This window comes from Panthera leo, chromosome D1 (genome assembly GCF_018350215.1).
Source record: "Panthera leo isolate Ple1 chromosome D1, P.leo_Ple1_pat1.1, whole genome shotgun sequence".
In the NCBI taxonomy this organism is placed as follows: Eukaryota; Metazoa; Chordata; class Mammalia; order Carnivora; family Felidae; genus Panthera; species Panthera leo.
In genome coordinates, this window is record NC_056688.1 from 19,689,528 (window position 1) to 19,706,891 (window position 17,364).

General features: G+C 45.1%; 1 long non-coding RNA gene across 1 annotated transcript in view; it reads right to left on the bottom strand.

The window, feature by feature from the left end:
- Positions 1-562: 562 nt before the first annotated feature.
- LOC122200874 overlaps positions 563-17,364 on the bottom strand; it is a 44,417-nt gene continuing 27,615 nt past the window's right edge. The window contains exon 5 of the long non-coding RNA XR_006193960.1: positions 563-908. This is a non-coding gene — a long non-coding RNA (uncharacterized LOC122200874). The remainder of the gene's footprint in view (positions 909-17,364) is intronic.

Consider the following 17,364-nt stretch of genomic DNA (forward strand, 5'->3'; position numbering starts at 1 on the left):
TAGCCACTAAGTCATATAATCAATACCTTACTGGTGATTTGAATGAGATAATATGGGAATACAGACTAGTAAGCACAGAGGATCCAAATATGGGTTAAGACTCTACTCTTGCTTTCAAGGAGATTTTAATCCAGTGAGAAAACAAGAAACACACACCTTAGCACTGGTAGGCAGTTCCTGCTAAAATGCAAAACGTATAATTATCCAAAATACGCTGAGGGCTAAACGTTGATGGTGACCCTACATAGTAACTGAGCACGATCATGGCGGGCTTTGGGGATCAGCAACAAGAGAGTGGAATGGATTTGAACGGACTGTAAAAAAAAATGGGAAGTATTTCTGTTTAAATTTTATATTGAATTTTAATTGAAATATTTAAATTACATTTCTAAAGAAATTTCCATTGATTTCTAAACAGTAAGAATGGGGATGTCTGAGCAGGGAGACTGCCTTCCACAACAAAGGCATGCAGGTAGGAAGGCCTCCCATCTCCCCACCCTGAAACGACAATAAAGTTTTCAGTTCTGCTTGGAACAGAGGTTTAAAGCCTAGAGTATGTTCAGTGATAAATTTGGAAAGACAGACTGGGGCCATAGTATGGAGCCTTGAACTACATACTTAGGAATATGGCGGGTTTTTTTCCCATAAACAATCAAGAGCTCACATGCATTTTTGAGCAGGTAAATGAAAGGAAATTAGTAGGAAAATTAAGTTTGTAGCAGTTTGTAGGATAAACTGGAGTGGGAAGCTACCAGTGAAAGAGAGGCAAATTTGGAAGTAATTGTTATAAACAGAATCCCATGCCTACCTTTAATAATCACTGATAAACCATCCCAGTACGCAGGCAGGGGGTGTCCATGAAAGGGAATCCACGGTCAATGGCGTCATTCTTTCTTGAGGAGTGTATTCTGTGAAAAATGTAATTGAGGACCTTGGGTTTGAACACCAGCTTTACGTCATTTTCTTCACTTAAGTTGGTCAGACCCAGTGAGTAAGCATCAGGGAGGTGCCATGGGAAATCTCAGAACACAGAATGTTAGAGCAGCTGGGAGCTTAAAGGCCGTTTGGTCCAATGACGTCATTCTGTGTGTGGGAGCAGAGCTCCCAGATAACAGCCAGCCGGAGTTAAAACTGGGGTCCTAACTCCAGATCGAGTGCTCGTCCCACCACACCCAGCTCTTTCTTAAATAATGGCAATATGCCTCCCCTCAAAGAGCTTGCATGTGTTCAAAACGAAAACCCGAAACAAAAAAAACCAAACATTGTTTTCATGCAAGGAAAGTATAAAAGCGCATGTTCATCCATACTGTGAGAAGAATGGGTTCATCTTCCTCAAAGACTGATAGAAAAATAAACGTCCTGAACATTAGGAAAATAAAATTTACTGGCAGGCTTAGAGGCCAGATAATGAAAAGCGACATTTCTCCTGGAGTTTCAGCTTCCGAAGGCATAGGTGGCCCAGGAGATAAAAGAAAGCTCTTTCCTGGAAAAAGAAAATGTTTACTTTATTTGCCTAATGCTGTTTCCTTTCTAAATGTCGCCGTCCAGAAAAGCTAGACCAAATGACTTGCAATTCGAGGTCACAGTATTAAGGGTCCGATTATTCTAAATCAAATCGGTGCGAGAGTTCAGAGCCTTGAATGTATTCGTGGACTCTTGAGCAATTAGTCATTTTCTCTGTTGAATCCTTTATGAGTAACTAAATATATAGATATTTGGGGTACAGAAGGTAACATAACAAAATAAACATTGCTCATTAAAGCATATCAATTATAGGTCTTAGCCCCCTTTTTGGCCCGGCTATTATAATATGCATGAACATAAGAAAAGTGAGCTGGAGGAGTCTGACTCAAAAAAAAAATTCTATTTTTCCAAAGCTCATTAAAATATATATTATTTAGACCAGGTCTCCTACAGATCTACAGGTTTTCTACGGGTTTCTACAGATCTCTGCACTGGTTTCTTCTTTAAAGCATTTTCCCAAACCACGGATTACATTCCATAACACACTTCAGATAATTAAAATACATGTGTTTTATAGAAAAAATCAAACGTGAATCAAAATTATAAAATGTTACAGTGTACCGGCATGTTACCAACCTCCATTGGCTGCTTCAATCCCTACCATGATTCCTTATCGAGTGAGCCTTCCAGCCTCTACTCGAACACCACAAGAAGAAATATACTATTTTCCAAAGCCACCTACCAATTTTATGCTTTACCACCTCATAGAAGCCAAAATCTGCTATCATGTAGCTTTGCGGTTTTGAATTTTGAGATAACAGAGACCAAATAAATCTGTTCTCTCTTGCGCATGACAATTCAAGTCACCAGACATTTTTGAATGTGTGCCAGGCATTGTGATGGGTACTAGATAATGAATCAATGAATGAGTGAATGAATGAATGAATGAATGAGGCAGGGTCCTTGCTCTAGAGATAATTACACTGTAATGGGGAGGCAGATATGTACCAGTATACTCCGTGTTCGGATGCATAGAAAGGGGCGCTTGATCCCGATTTGGGAAGTTAAAGAAAGTCTTAAGGGAATTTGTAAAGACAAATAAGAGTTAGCCAAGGAAGTAATTTTCTAAAGGGAAAATTTTCAGGAAAAGTGAAACAGAAATGGGAAATAGTATGGTATATTCAAGGAACTACAAGTAGAATGCTATAAGGAAGGAGTGGCATACAATGGGGTTAGGCATAGGCAAGAACCTGATAGAGACTTACCTGTATGTCATACCTAGAGGCTGTGATATGGTTTAAAAAAGAGAATAATAACATCAGATTTACCTCTTTGTTAGATCATTCTCGTAGCGGTATAGGGTAGAAGAGGCAAAACCATTTAAGAAGTTATTTCAGTTATCCAGGTGAAAAATGATGAAAACCTGAATTGACTCTGTGCTAATGTGGATACAGTTCAGAAATATTTATGAAATCAAACTGACACGCCCAGAAAACTACTTTTTTTTTTCTTTTTTACAGAGAGAGCGTAAGTGGGGGAGGGGCAGAAAGACAGGGAGAATCTTCAGAAGGCTCTATGCCCAGCACGGAGCCCGATACCGGGCTTGATCTCACGACCATGAGATCATGCCTTGACCCAAAATCAAGAGTCAAACACTTAACTGACTGAGCTACCCAGATGCCCCTGGAAAATTAATTTGATGAAAACGGTAAAAGAGAGATGGCACTTCCACGATGATTCTTTGGCTTCTAACTTGAGTAACTGAATGACTGTTGGTCAGCCAATTGCTGGTCCACCAAGTTGGAGGTGTCAGGGTGAGGTGAAGATGCAGATTTGTTGATGTCACTTTAAAACGCCAGTTAAGACGAATGGTTAGTAATTGGATACAAGTCAACTCAGAGGAAAGATCGAGTTGGAGAAATAAGCCCAGCATCTCAACGAATAATATGAGCTTAAGACTATATCGATCATCCAGTTACAGAACAGAACCAGGTACAGAAAGGAGAAGCATAAACACAGAACGTAGGGGAACAGTAACATTTCAGAAAATTTCCAATAGCTGGAGATAGCCATGGAGTTCCTCCTGGGTCTTCTCTTTCCTACAAGAAACATTCACAGATCTTTGTGTCTTCTATTCAGTTGCCTCCAAATATTTCATTTTGCCAATTTCCTTCCTAAAACAGGACATTCTCAATGGACACTAATGCAAGAATTGGAAACTGGCCAAAGCTAAAAATATCTCCATTCTGGATGGCACGAGTGTCTTCCTACTTCCATACCATAGATTTGTCACTCGAAACAGCTGCCCATCCAGGAACTGTATTTGCTGGTCTCCCCTGCTAATGAAATATGAGGGGAAATGACCTATGATGCCTCTGGGCCAAGGTTTTTATGATTCAGAGGTCCCCTCTCTACTCTCTTTCCTCTTCTTCAAGCTAGATGCAAATGACATTGAGGCCAAAGCTTAGAGAGTTGCTGAGTTCACCAGATGGAAGGACCCCAGGATGTGGGTCTCCATATGGAGGGAAGTAACACAGGACACAGAATATCTGATTTGGACAGTTAGTTAACTGAGCAAGAATTGAATTTCAATTATATTATACCACTGAGATTTAGGGATCTATTTTTTTTACAGTAGCTCCTACCATAACACCATACACCTTTTGCAATAGCATAAGAAACCATTAATTTTGAAAGGAGGGACATCATATCAATGAGTCGTCATTTAAAATTCTACATCTTTATTGGGGAGCCTGGGTGGCTCAGTTGGTTGAGCAGCTGACTTCGGCTCAGGTCATGATCTCGCGGTTTGTGGGTTCGAGTCCCGCGTCGGGCTCTGTGCTGACAGCTCAGAGCCTGGAGCCTGCTTCAGATTCTGTATCTCCCTCTCTCTCTGCCCCTCTCCCCCAACTCACACTCTGTCTTTCTCTCCTCCAAAAATAAATAAACATTAAAAAATTTTTTTTTAATTCCACATCTTCATAAACGAAGATTTTCGGGGTGCCTGGGTGGCTCAGTCGGTTAAGCGCCCGACTTCAGCTCAGGTCATGATCTCACAGTTCGTGGGTTCGAGCCCCGCGTCAGCTTTGTGCTGACAGCTCAGAGACTGGAGCCTGCTTCAGATACTGTGTCTCCCCCGCTCTCTCTCTCTCTGCCCCTCCCCTGCTCATTCTCTGTCTCTGTCTCTCTCTCTCTCTCTCAAAAATAAACACTAAAAAAAATATTTTTAAATGAAGATTTTCTCCATTCTGTAATTATGCATTAATTTCTTTGATCCAACTTCAGCACCTCACATTTACCCCTATTACATTTCATCTTTTTAGATTTTAGCTGATCTCTGGATATTTTAGTTATCTGTTTGGAATTCAATTCTTTTCATTCAGTGTATTAACTATCAACTTTCAACTCTCTAGCATCTACAACCTTGACCAAGGTTTCTATCTTCAAGCCATTAATACAAAAATAATTGAAAAGCTGGGCCTGGACCAACATTTCCAGAAATATCCTCATAATAACATTCCTTGTGAGCTCTCTGTGGACCCTTCCCAAGTCTGGCAACACTTCCTCTAATTGGAGCATACTTAGCATCATCCACTTCAACTACTGCTTTGAGTTTTGCAGGACTTGAAGATAAGAAGAGTCAAAAAAAAAAAAAAAAGGATTACAATCAAAGAGAGTCTATTCTCCTCCTTACCAGGTCTTCTAGCCCAAGCTCTTCACCAGTTCCAAATCACCCCTTTGGATGCAGTGACATCCTAACTGGCCTCTCTGTTGATCTCTCCCCACTCCCGTTTATCCTAGACTTGTCTCTCACAGGTCTTTTCCTTTAAAACCAAGCTGCTGTCACTCTCCTGCTAAAGGTGTCCAATGACTTCCCATTAAATCCAAACCCCTTCGTTTCCTGAACAAAGATCTTTCTGACATGGACCCCCACTGTCTACTCAGCCTTCTTCTCCTCCCCGCCATTGTAAACTTCTTGTCATTCACTGAACATATTAGGTCCTTCCAAACGCCCACGCCTTGTAGATGTTCTTCTCTGACGTTTCTGCTCCTGTCCTACCCACCACCCCCACCCCCCACCACCAAGGGAAGAATGAACTGCCCTCTCCTCTTTGTTTTCAGATTTACTCTGCTCAGCTTCATTGTTTACAGGCCTTCTTCCTCTGATAGCCAGTGAGCATGTTGAGAACAGGGTTGTGGCTTTCACCCACGTTTCCCCAGCTCCTACCACAGCGTATGCTTCACAGTTGGTGCACACAAAATATTCATTGAAATAATGAGTGATGAGAAGGAAATACAAATGGCGGATGAATGGGAAAGGTGGTGAGAGGTAAAAGACACCGCTCTGATGTGGAAGCAAAAAGTTCAAATTGCCAATGTTTACACAGTGTTAGGCTGCACAACAACACGTGGATGTTTCCCCTATCACCATGTAACCGTAGAACCAGCAAATTTGGGGTGCCTCTGTGGCTCAGTTGCTTAAGCATCTGACACTTGGTTTCGGCTCAGATCATGATCTCACTGTCCCCGGGATCGAGCCCCCCACTGGGTTCCATGCTGATAGCTCAGAGCCTGCTTGGGATTTTCTCTCTCCGTCTCTCTCTGCCCCTCCCCTACTTGCGCATGCACTCTTTCGCTCTCTCTCGATATAACTAAACAAACTTTAAAACAAAACCACAAAAAAGAACCGACAATTTTTTCTGTCCAGAAAAGGGGAAGATCACCATATAGACACAGAGCTTTAGCATTACAAGCCCTATGCTGATACACACAGTCTCTTTCCAGTTAAATATAAAAATATTTAAGAAGCATGACGCTCCCTTAATATTTATATCCTTACTATCAGTTCTAAAATCGGCACCCACACCTGGTCAGGTCAAATCATTATGACGATTTATTGTTGTGTGTTTTGGTAAAGTAACAAAGAGCATCAATGAAAAATATCCAAATACCTAGAAATAAACTGAGTAAGAAGAATGAATCCAGTAATTAGCCTGGAAGTACAAAAAAGGGTTGATTTCATTACAGAATAGTTTCCAAAGGGAACTAGCAGTCTTCCTTTTGAATCTTGATTACAGGTGTGCCTAGGAAGGGTATGCCACTCAATGCCCCTTGGGGATTTCTTTCCATGATTTGGTTTCCCTTGAGTAGTTGGTATGATTAACGGGGCTGGTTTCTTTTATAATTGTCCTGAAGCCCTTTATATTTTCAAACTGATTTGTAATTGTTTTTTTTTTCTTTTCCATAGATATCCTTAAAAATGAACCCATCAGATGATGTGATATGGGCAAGCTCAGCTCACAGTGGTTGTGGTTGGCAAGGCCAGAACATAACCATAGAGAGTCTTTCTACTTTCTTAGGGTACTCGGGTGCTCTTTGCAGAATATTTTCGTTTCCAAAATTCAAAGCAAGCTTAGCTTTCCCTCTTTGGACTCAGGATAAGGTTGCCAGATAAAATACAGGACGTCCAGTTAAATCTGAATTTCAGATAAGTCATGAATAATTTTTAAGGACTAGTATACCCATCTCATCGACACTAGAAATCCTGTATTTTTAGTGCCTAAACCTGGGAACCCAAACTTAGGAAGATAACATTTTTCACCCCAGAGCTATATGAACTGGGGCAAGGCACTTGATCTTTCCAGGTTGAAATTCCATCATCTCTAAAAACAAAGGGTTGTGCCCCACGACCTGTAAGGGACATCTGTGGCCAACTAGGCTATGGTATAATATTTTCCCATCATCAAAGTGTACCCAGGAGTATAATAACAGTGTGGTAGAAAGAGTACTCCATTCGGCATAAAAAGATCTGAGTTTGAATCCCATAGCTATCACTATGTGATCTTAGGCAAATCAAAGCCTTCAGATCTCAGGTTGCAGATTCTTCATCCACAAAAATGGGGATATTATAAGGGTCAAATTAGTTAATATGTGTAGAAGTGCCTGGGTAAAGTTATAAACAAACGATGACTTATCAGGAAGATACTCAACTCCTAGCAGAAGTTACTCTCAACCAATGCGGAAGGGAGTTATTGTCAAAAGTTACTGCCAGAGACCCTGTTCCCCCGCATGACCCAAAGTTTTCAAGCTTGGATTAATCCTCACAAGGTGCCCACAAGTAATCGCTTTATCATCTCCGCCTTTTATAGACCAAGAAACATGGGTTTGGGGTGCTGGGTGGCTCAGTCGGTTAAGTGTCAGACTCTTGGTCTTGGCTCAGGTCATGATCTCATGGTTCATGAGTTCGAGCCCTGCTTCTGGCTCTGCACTGGCAGCATGGAGCCTGCTTGGGATTCTGTCTCTCCCTCTTTCTGCCCTGACCCCTCTCATGCATGTGCACGCATGCTTTCTCTCTCTCTCTCTCTCTCTCTCTCTCTCTCAAAATAAATAAATTTTTAAAAACTTAAAAAAAAAAAAAAAGAAATATGGGTTCACATGTTTGCCCTAAACCTCGATCCCGTCAAGTAATCAATGGGCAAAATAATACCCACGAAACACATTCATTATGAGAATTAAGTGAGAAAATATATACAAAGACCTGGCCCAGAGTTTCTCACCAGAAATACCCATTCTTTCCTTTCTCTGCTGTTCTCCTGGACACCACAACTGAGGTCCGTTGGTGGAGCGTGTCTAAGTAGTAGGCCTCAGTTTCCATTCCCCTCCTCTACCTGGCGGCTCTGGTGTTACAGCCCAGAAGGGTAAGGAAGGTCTCCTCCAATCCCCAGACTCCCCTAGGGTGGAGTCTGAGACCCCCCCCCAACTCATTTAGCGTCCCCTGGCCTCTACGGACCCGTAGAACAATAATAACCTTCCCTAACCTCAACCAGATTCAAACCAGAAAAGCAGCAGGAGAAAAGTCGCCTTGACCCAAAGGGGCATCCAGCCCCTCCCACACCAGACGGAGGATAATGCACTCCAGACCACGCGAAATTCCCCGTATCTGATTACTGCAGAAGCCCCCCCCCTGCACCAGCCTCTGTCCCTCTTGCCTCAGACACAGCTCTTCCCCGGCCCCATTTTTCAGGTCAGCAGGCCAGGCCTCGATCAGGACAGCAAGATGCCTTCACCAGGGAGTTTCCGACCTGCCCCGGGGATGTCGGATTCACCGTTTCCCAGACGCCAACTTGGAAAGGGCCTCGCCGCGCCTTGCGCACACATCTGTGGTACAACAGTGACCTCCAGCGGCTGGCTGGGCCGGAAGGACAATGCCCGCCTCCCTTCTGAGGGCAACCCTATCTTTCCGGGAGGCTGGCATGCAGGACAACAACTTCTTTTTGGAACCACCTTCCGGAAAAGCTACGCGCAGCATCTTAAAAAAGCAACCCAACAACCTCTGAGTTATGCACCAAATGAGTCTAATCCCATGTCGCTTTACCTTTTTCTCTCTCTCCCTCTTTCTCTGCCGCTCCCCAACTTGCGCTGTCCCTGTCTCTCTCAAAATAAATAAACTTAAAATACATATTTAAAAAAAAAAAAAGAAGAACAGAGGTCATTACTTCAGCCTGTGAAAAGGCAATTAATGACCGCACCCCCGTAGTGAGAGGCCTTGACTGAGTCTGAAGAGTTAGCCAGGCAGATGTGGGAATTTTCAGAAGGAAAACAATGAATGAAGCATATTTGGGGCATGAAGTAACTGACACAGAAGCTGGAATGGGCCGAGGCCAGGAAGGGGTCCGCATCGGCTGGAGTACTGTGCAGTAGAGGGATATGGGGCCAAAATACAGGCTGGCTTCAGAAGGCAGGATCAAGGATTTAAAATATTTGCTGCGGTATGGGCGCCAGGGTGGCTCGGTCGGTTAAGCGTCCAGCTTCGGCTCAGGTCGTGATCTCTCAGTTTGTGAGTTCGAGCCCCACGTCGGGCTCTGTGCTGATAGCTCGGAGCCTGGAGCCTGTTCCAGATTCTGTCTCCCTTTTTCTCTGCTCCTCCCCTGCTCACGCTCTGCCTCTGTCTCTCTCAAAAATAAACATTAAAAAAAATTTTTTTTTAATAAATAAATAAAATAAAATATTTGCTGTGGCAATGAGTAACCTTTGAAGGTTCTTGAATTAAGGTGATATTTGGGAAGAAGAATTTGGCAAAAGTAGCCAGAGCCTGTGGGGCGAGCAAAAAAGAGATCAAAATCAGGTTTTTGCTAATTATTGACAGTCACACTGCAGGTGTCAGTCAAATCCAGTCTGAGAGACTTAAGGCAAAGTCAGTGAGTGGGTAAAAGGACAGGTGGGGCACAGGACATCAAAGAAGAAGACTTTAACACACAAGGGAAATCAAGCAAAGTGTAGCTGTGAATAGGAACCAAGGCCAAGGTTTCAGAGAATGGGATATCCAGGTGGAAACAGAAGTCCCACTTTTTTCTCATGAACAGCATCTTGAAAGGGCTGGGGCCTTGAATGGCAAGGCAAGGGGTCTGATAAATCTACCCTAAAAGGTCCAGTTCAGAGACTCTGGAGGACCTGTTCCCAAGGGGCCAACGGAGATCAACTCCTGGCTCGAATCCGTGTCTGGGAGACGACAGGGTTGTGGGCCTGTCCCTTGGCCTCCAGGTAATAGATACTAACTGTTACAGGGTTTGGTATTGTCCCTCTGTTCCTTCTGTCCTGAATGGGGGAAGACAGCTGTCCTTTGACATGCAGGGTAGGAAACTAAGTGGTCGATGAGGTGGGAGACAGTGAAATCGGAGACTGTATCTGCCTTTCCATATGTGTGTCTCCCAAAGACCTCTCGCACACAGAGGAAGAACCACAATCAATCTAGAACAAGGCCTCCCCAGGGAAAGGCAAATACCACGATGAAGACGAAGAGGACATTATGGTTCTCCATCCACGTCCCCATAGGGAGCTGCCTCCTTCCGTTGTGACACTTACCACAGGAAAGAGTACGTATCTGTTACTTATCTATTTGTCCCATTAGAAAAGAAGCTCTTGGGGGCGCCTGGGTAGCTCAGTCAGTTGAATGTCCATCCAGCTCTTGACTTCCTGATCTCAGGGTTGTAAGACAGGGCCCTGTGTCAGGCTCTGGGCTGGGCGTAGAGCCTGCTTAAGAATCTCTCTCCCTCCCTCCCTCCCTCCCTCACTACCCCCCTCCTCACCTCATGTGTGCAGCTCTCTCTCTCTTCCTCCCCCCCAAAAAAGAAAACAAGCTCTTTGAGGGGCAACAAACACATCTTCCTCAACTAGCACAGGGCCTAGCACAGATGGCACTCCATAAATACTGTCTAGAATTTAAAAATAAATAAATAAGCAAACCTGGGATGGGGAACGTTGGTTATGAAGTTACAAAGACAGTCCTCATGAATACCCTTCTTGCTAAACCGTGGTCAGAATAAGAAACCGTCCATGTAAGATGCCCCCCAGCGCAGGATGAGGCAAAGTGTAGACTTCTGGCCAACGGTATCTGCTAGGATTACGATACGGCGTCTCCTCTTGCGACAGACCTTGAACGGACACAACCCCCGAAGCCTTAGTGAAGAGCCTCATCTGACCGACACTTTTGCTGCAGGACGTGGGAAGTGGAGACACTTCCATGGCACAACTGGAGGGCTCGTGCCCATGACGGCATGGTTGAGACATACAGGTGTCTGCTTGTACACGTAACAGCCTGACAATAATAGGGACTTTTCTATTCTTTTTTTTTTAAGATTTTTTTTAACGTTTATTTATTTTCAGAGAGAGACAGAGCATGAGCGAGGGAAGGGCCGAGAGAGAGGGAAACCCAGAATTCAAAGCAGGCTCCAGGCCCTGAGCCATCAGCACAGAGCCCGACGTGGGGCTCAAACTCACAAACCCTGAGATCGTGACCTGAGCGGAAGTCGGACACTCCACCGACGGAGTCACCCAGGCGCCCCATTTTTATTTTGAGCGGTGGGGAGGGGCAGAGGGAGAGGGAGACAGAAAATCTTAAGCAGGACCCACACCCAGCCTGGAGCCCCACGCGGGGCTTGATCCCAGGACCCCGAGATCATGACCTGAGCCACGATCAAGAGTCAGATGCTCAACCGACTGAACCACCCAGGCCCCTCAAGGGGCTTTTCTGTTCTGAGTCGTGAAATCATGTCAGTATGGAAGCGTCAGTGTCTCATATGTCAGTCTGTTGTTGCTAGACTTAGAGAAGGTATGCCAGGAAATCCTTGACAGTGAATCACTTGCGAGGGTTACACAAGTATTCTGACACCCAAGACAAAGCAACAGCACCACAGAACTAGCTCTCGGGACTACAGGTGATAAGAGAAGGCAGTAGGGAAAATAATGACACCACAGAGATGTTCAAATACCTTAAAAATCGGTCAGAGCAACCACCGGCTATCAGCCACCTTCAGTTAGGGGCACCACAATCCGGGGCCTGGCGCTGCTTTTCACATACGAACTAACTCCTCGGATGGCTTTCGTTCCTTCAGGGAGAGTAACACCCAACTTCAGACTCTTCCTGGGTCAAATGGCTACATTTATGACATTGGTTTCAATCAAAAATGGCTGACCAAGATATAGGTATGCCCCCTATGGACTTAGGCGATCCGGAATGGAAGGCCCTAGAAATCAATCTGAGGAATCAGAGGGCAGGAGAGGGATAAATGTCCCCCCGACTATCCACTGGGTATGAAGGGAAGCTATCTCATTCATTTTGCAATGTTAATTCTCAAATGTGAATCCACAGCCCAGACTTCTCTTCTAATGTCCAGACCCGATATCCAACCACCTAGTGAACATGTCCACTCAGAGATCACTCATATTGCTAAAACAGCTTTTCCCACGTTAAACCATGGCAACAGCATGGATTCCCAAGCACCTTTCTTGATCCTCCATTCTTCCCCAATGTCTAATCAGTCACCATGTCCGACTAATTGACTATTTTCCGTGCCTGCTATAGGCAGCACTGGGCTGAGCTCTCTGCATAGGCATTATTTTTCTATTGCTGCTGTGACAAATTACTGCAAATTTAAAGGTTTAATAAGACACACGCAACTTACCTTACGGTTCTACAGGTCAAAAATCCAACACCAATCTCACCAGAGTACCATCAAAGTACTGGCATTCCTTTCTGGAAGCTTTAGCAGAGAATCCATTTCTTTGCCTTTTCAGCTTCTAGAAACCACTCACATTCCTTGGCTCATGGCCCCTTCTTCGTCCATCTTCAAAGCCACCAACAAGACATCCCTCTGGCCTATCTCCATTTCACACCCTTTTCTGACCACAGCCAGGAAAGGCTCTCCACTCTTAAGGACGTATGTGATTAGACTGAGGTCACTTGGATACTCCAGGATAATCTCCCCACCCGAGGGCTCTTACTTTTTCATCACACCTACAAAGTCTCTTTTGCCAATCCTGGGGATTGGGACTGGAGGGCCAGTATTCTCGCTACCAAAACATGCATTATCTCATAATCTTCTCAAGAACCCTGAGATGGCTACTATTACTCCATTTTACAGACGAGAAAATAGATTTGGCAAAGGTGCCTAAAATGTGCCAGGTCACTTTAATACGTGGCAGAGAGATTCGCATCGAGGGCTGTTTGGCTTCCTATACTGCATTCCTACTTCCTTACTGTCTGTTCCCTCAATAATCCCACCACACCTGTTCAGGCCACCGTCATGATTTACAGTTGACTGTTGAACAACATGGGGATTCGGGGCACCAACCGCCTGACCAGTTGAAAATCTGTGTACAACTTTTGCCTCCCCCAAAACTCGACTAATAGCCTGCCGTTGACCAGAAGCCTCAGCGATAACATAAACAGTCAATCAACACACATTTTGTAGGTGATACGTATTATACATTGCGTTCTTGCAATAAAGGAAGCTAGAGGAAAGAAAACGTTATTGAGAAAAACACAAGGTAGAGAAAATACAGTACTGTACTGTATGTATTTATTTTTTTTAATCCACACATAAGTGGACCCATGCAGTTCAAACTTGTGTGTTGTGTAAGGGTCAACTGTACTTAGAACACTGGGTTATCATAACTGGTCTCTCTCCCTTCAGTCTTATGGTCCTTCAGTCCACTGTCTACTCTGGAGCCACAGCTAGCTTTGTAAAGCACGGATCTGGTAAGGTCGCCACCACTCATACTCCATTACTCTGGGAATCAAGCCCAGTCCCCTGGACATGGTGGTACAAGGACCATAAGATGTAGCCTCTGCTTCCCTAGAACTTCACCACCTTTCCCCACACCCCTCCTCCACCCTCACCATCTCTGTGCTAAAAGCAACACAGAACTGCTATCAGTTCCCCAAATTTATCGTGTTTTCTCTCGGCCTCCAGATGTTTCCACGTGCTAAGCCTCCCGAAGTTTGTTTGGGCCGATTCAATAAGATAATAGATGTAAGGTGCTTGTTTCTGCACTTTGAACAAAGAAAATGCTTAAATAAAGGGCTGACTGCGGAGACGGGCAATGCTTTGTATGAGAGGGAACAATGTGCGAGAGGCCTTGCCAACATAGATCCAAAGTAAATGAAAATAGGAAGTTGAGCAGAAATTTATCAAATCTGCTTTCTTTTTTTTTCAATTTGTTTTTCACGGGCCGCCTCCGAGGATTGGTTTGCATAGAGATAGGGAGAACAAAAGCGTGTTTCAAAAACAACATAGCTAAGAATTACTGAATAGCCCATCCTCTCCGTCCTGTTGTCTAAGACGATAAGCACATAAATGGAACAAAAATAACAGGAATTCAAAGATTGAACCACAGCGCCCTCTGTTATAAACTAGGGTAACTGCAGGGAATGGACCGGTCAATGTAAAGATATCTTTGTTCTTGAAGCACCATCATCGGGAGCAAAGGTCCAGGTGGTTTAAGGAAGAGGGCGAGGGATCTTTTTTTTTTTTTTTTTTTTTTTAACAATTTGCATCTCTATATGAAACAGAATTTTTCACAGTATGATTTAGGGGAGAGATTCAAGCCCATATGTTGTCCTGGACCTATACATGGAGTAAGCTCTATCTGACAAAGGTTAACTGCACATCTGCACATACTGGGCACTGATACAGACACAAACAAGCCACTACCTGCTTTTAAGGAGCCTGGAGGTAAGGCAAAGAGCCAACCATGAAAATGCTCTATGGATATATAGATAATCCCGTACAGAGGGAGCGAAGGGAGCTCAGAGGGGAAAAATCTCTTCCTGTTCAGGATGGTCAAGACATCTTTACTAAAAGGCGTAATGCTTTTGCTGAATCCTGCAGAATGCTCTAGAATAAACCAGGCACCGAAGCGTGGGAGAGGCAACATATGCAGTGACACAGAGGCACCAAACAGTGTGAGGGGAAAAGCCACAAAGATGATGCTGGAAAGGGAGATGAGACCAAGACCTTGCAGCATCTTGATCATTAACATGAAGGAGTATGAACTTTATCTGAAGTAGATGGGAGCCCATGATGACTCTTAAGCATAGCAGTGACATCGACAAATTTGAATTTTAGAACTATTACTGGGGCTACCGTCTTGGGGGGGGGGGCAGGGGGGGAGCAGAGGTTTGTTCAGAGGTATCATAGTAATCCAGGAAGTGGTCTGAATGATGTCTGAACATTGATCAGTAATGCAACTGGAGATGTAGGGACAAAAGTCAACAAAGAAAAAGGACTGCTGTCTAATTGCACCTGGGTGATGCCATTCCCCAACACAACTCTTTAAGGAATTTCAGACGAAGACCAGTCTGGGGAGAGAAGAGATTATGTGGAGTTTGGACATTTTCAGTTTAGGATGTCTGTGAAACATCTAGGAAGAGATACGCAATAAACATCGGACATCTGGACTTGGAATTCAGGAAAGAGGTCTACAATAGATATAAATTTGAGAATCGTCCCCACGAGGTGTTGGCTGAAGCCATCAAAGGGAGAGTAAAAGAGGAACAGGAAAGGCCTCCGGAAAAATCTGACATGTAGGATTTTAGACGGATGGAGAGAAGGTCATCGAGGGACTTGGGTTGTAATCACCAGAAAGGCTGGAAGAAAAACCATAGGAGACGAGTATCATTGGAGCCCAGAGAACACAGCGAGGCCAGGAGGAAAGAAATGGTACAGCACGGCCACGCAAAAAGCAGCAGTAAGTGGAAAACCACTGAGAGCCTCACCCACCCTGTCTGCCCCGACCTCTCCATCTATGCTGCCCGCCCTCCCCACATCTGCCTCCCTGATATGCCAGTCACTTTCTACTACCCCATTTTACTTGATGCGCCCCATAAAGTCTAGCTGAAAATACGGTGTCTCTGTCTGCCTTGTCCGCAACCCTTTACAGAACGTACGGGCCGCGAAGGCAGGAATCTGGTACAGCTCATTCGCCACTGTCTTCATTTGGGTTTCACAAAAGCAGACCCTGAGACTGGGACGGGAATGCAAGGAGATGAGATGGGAGGGAATCCAAAAAAAAAAAAAAATGCGGGGAAGGGAGTGGAGAAGGAAGACAGTAAAGAGTGAGGATTTAAGTCAGTTACTGCCGTGGGCAACTGATGTGTAATTGTACCAGGAACCTTTGTCGGTCTGCGGGAAATAGACGCACCAGAGATTTCCCACCCAGGGGCCAAGGGGACGGGGTGTCCATCCGCCTACTTGAGGAAATCTGGGGGCTGGGGGAAGAGAGCTTTAATTTCCCAGCATGCGTGGGCCACCCTAGATGTAAGAAGAATAACTCCAGCAGCCAGAGAGAGCCCCCGGCAAAGAAACCAAGTGGCAGTAAATGGAAGCAAAGGTGGGACAGAGCCCACAGAAATAGGAGGTTCAACGGAACAGGCCCCTCACAGCACCCACCGTAGATCTCAAATCGCTCGCACAGAAAATCGTGCCGGGTACATGGCTCTCCAAAGATATCTGAATGAAGAGTGTAACCGGTGAATGAATGAGAAGATGGCCCTCCGAGTTTTACCTCATGCCGTGTTCCGCTCGAGCTCAAGGTCCAAACCATACTGGACTTTGCCAATTTCTCACCTCAGAGCCTCCCAACACACGCTGCTCCCATTGGCTGAATGTTCCCTTTGCCACCAAGGGTCCCTGCTGGAGGAAAGCCGCCTCCGACCTCCCTCCCAACAGTCCACGTTTCCAGGTTCTGTATCTCCCCCCGCCCCGCCACGGCACCCTGCCTGCCACCTGCTTCCCCTTCCAAACGCTCGCTGCGTTTGAAATCACCGTCCACCCCATTCATCAGTGTGATTCCAATATAATAGCCTACTATGTAGCAAGCCCTCAACATGTATTTATTCAATAACGTACGGGTTAAGATTAGAGTCAGAGGATCCTGTGGAGGTCTTGGGTACGCAAGCGAGAGACCGAAATAGCAGCTGGAAGGAATAGAGAAACCTGGTGACTAGCAAACAAAGATCCCAGGCAATGCTGAAGACTGGAGTAGGAGAGTCTGGAGTGCATTAACGTACAGTGGCACTGATCTCCATGATTCTGTGTCTCCCACCCCACCCCCGAGTCACGCTCTGCGAAGCAGATGTGGATCCATAGATGGTGGGTGGTCAGGTTGACACCGCCCTGTGGTTTTGAGGGCAGGGCAGGGAGAGACGAACACGGCAAGGGGGTTGAGGCAACTGGAGGAGCGACTGGAACGATCTGCTCAGCACCTAGGTCGGTCTCGCGGGGAAATGTAGAGCCCGGATGGTCAACAGGTGTGTGATGAAGAGGTTAAAAAGGAGGTGAAAGATCAGACATCTTGGGGCGCCTGGGTAGCTCAGTTGGTTAAGCGTCCAACTTCCGCTCGGGTCACGGTCTCACGGTTCGTGAGTCTGAGCCCCGCATCGGGCTCTCAGCTGTCAGCACAGAGCCCACATGAGATCTTCTGTCTCCCTCGCTCTCGGCCCCTCCCCTGCTCACTTCTCTGTCTCTCTCTCAAAAATAAAAAGCATCTTAAAAAAAGGAAAACAAGATCAGACATCTTGATAGGGAGGAGGAAGGAGGTGCCAAGAAGAGGGAAGAGTGG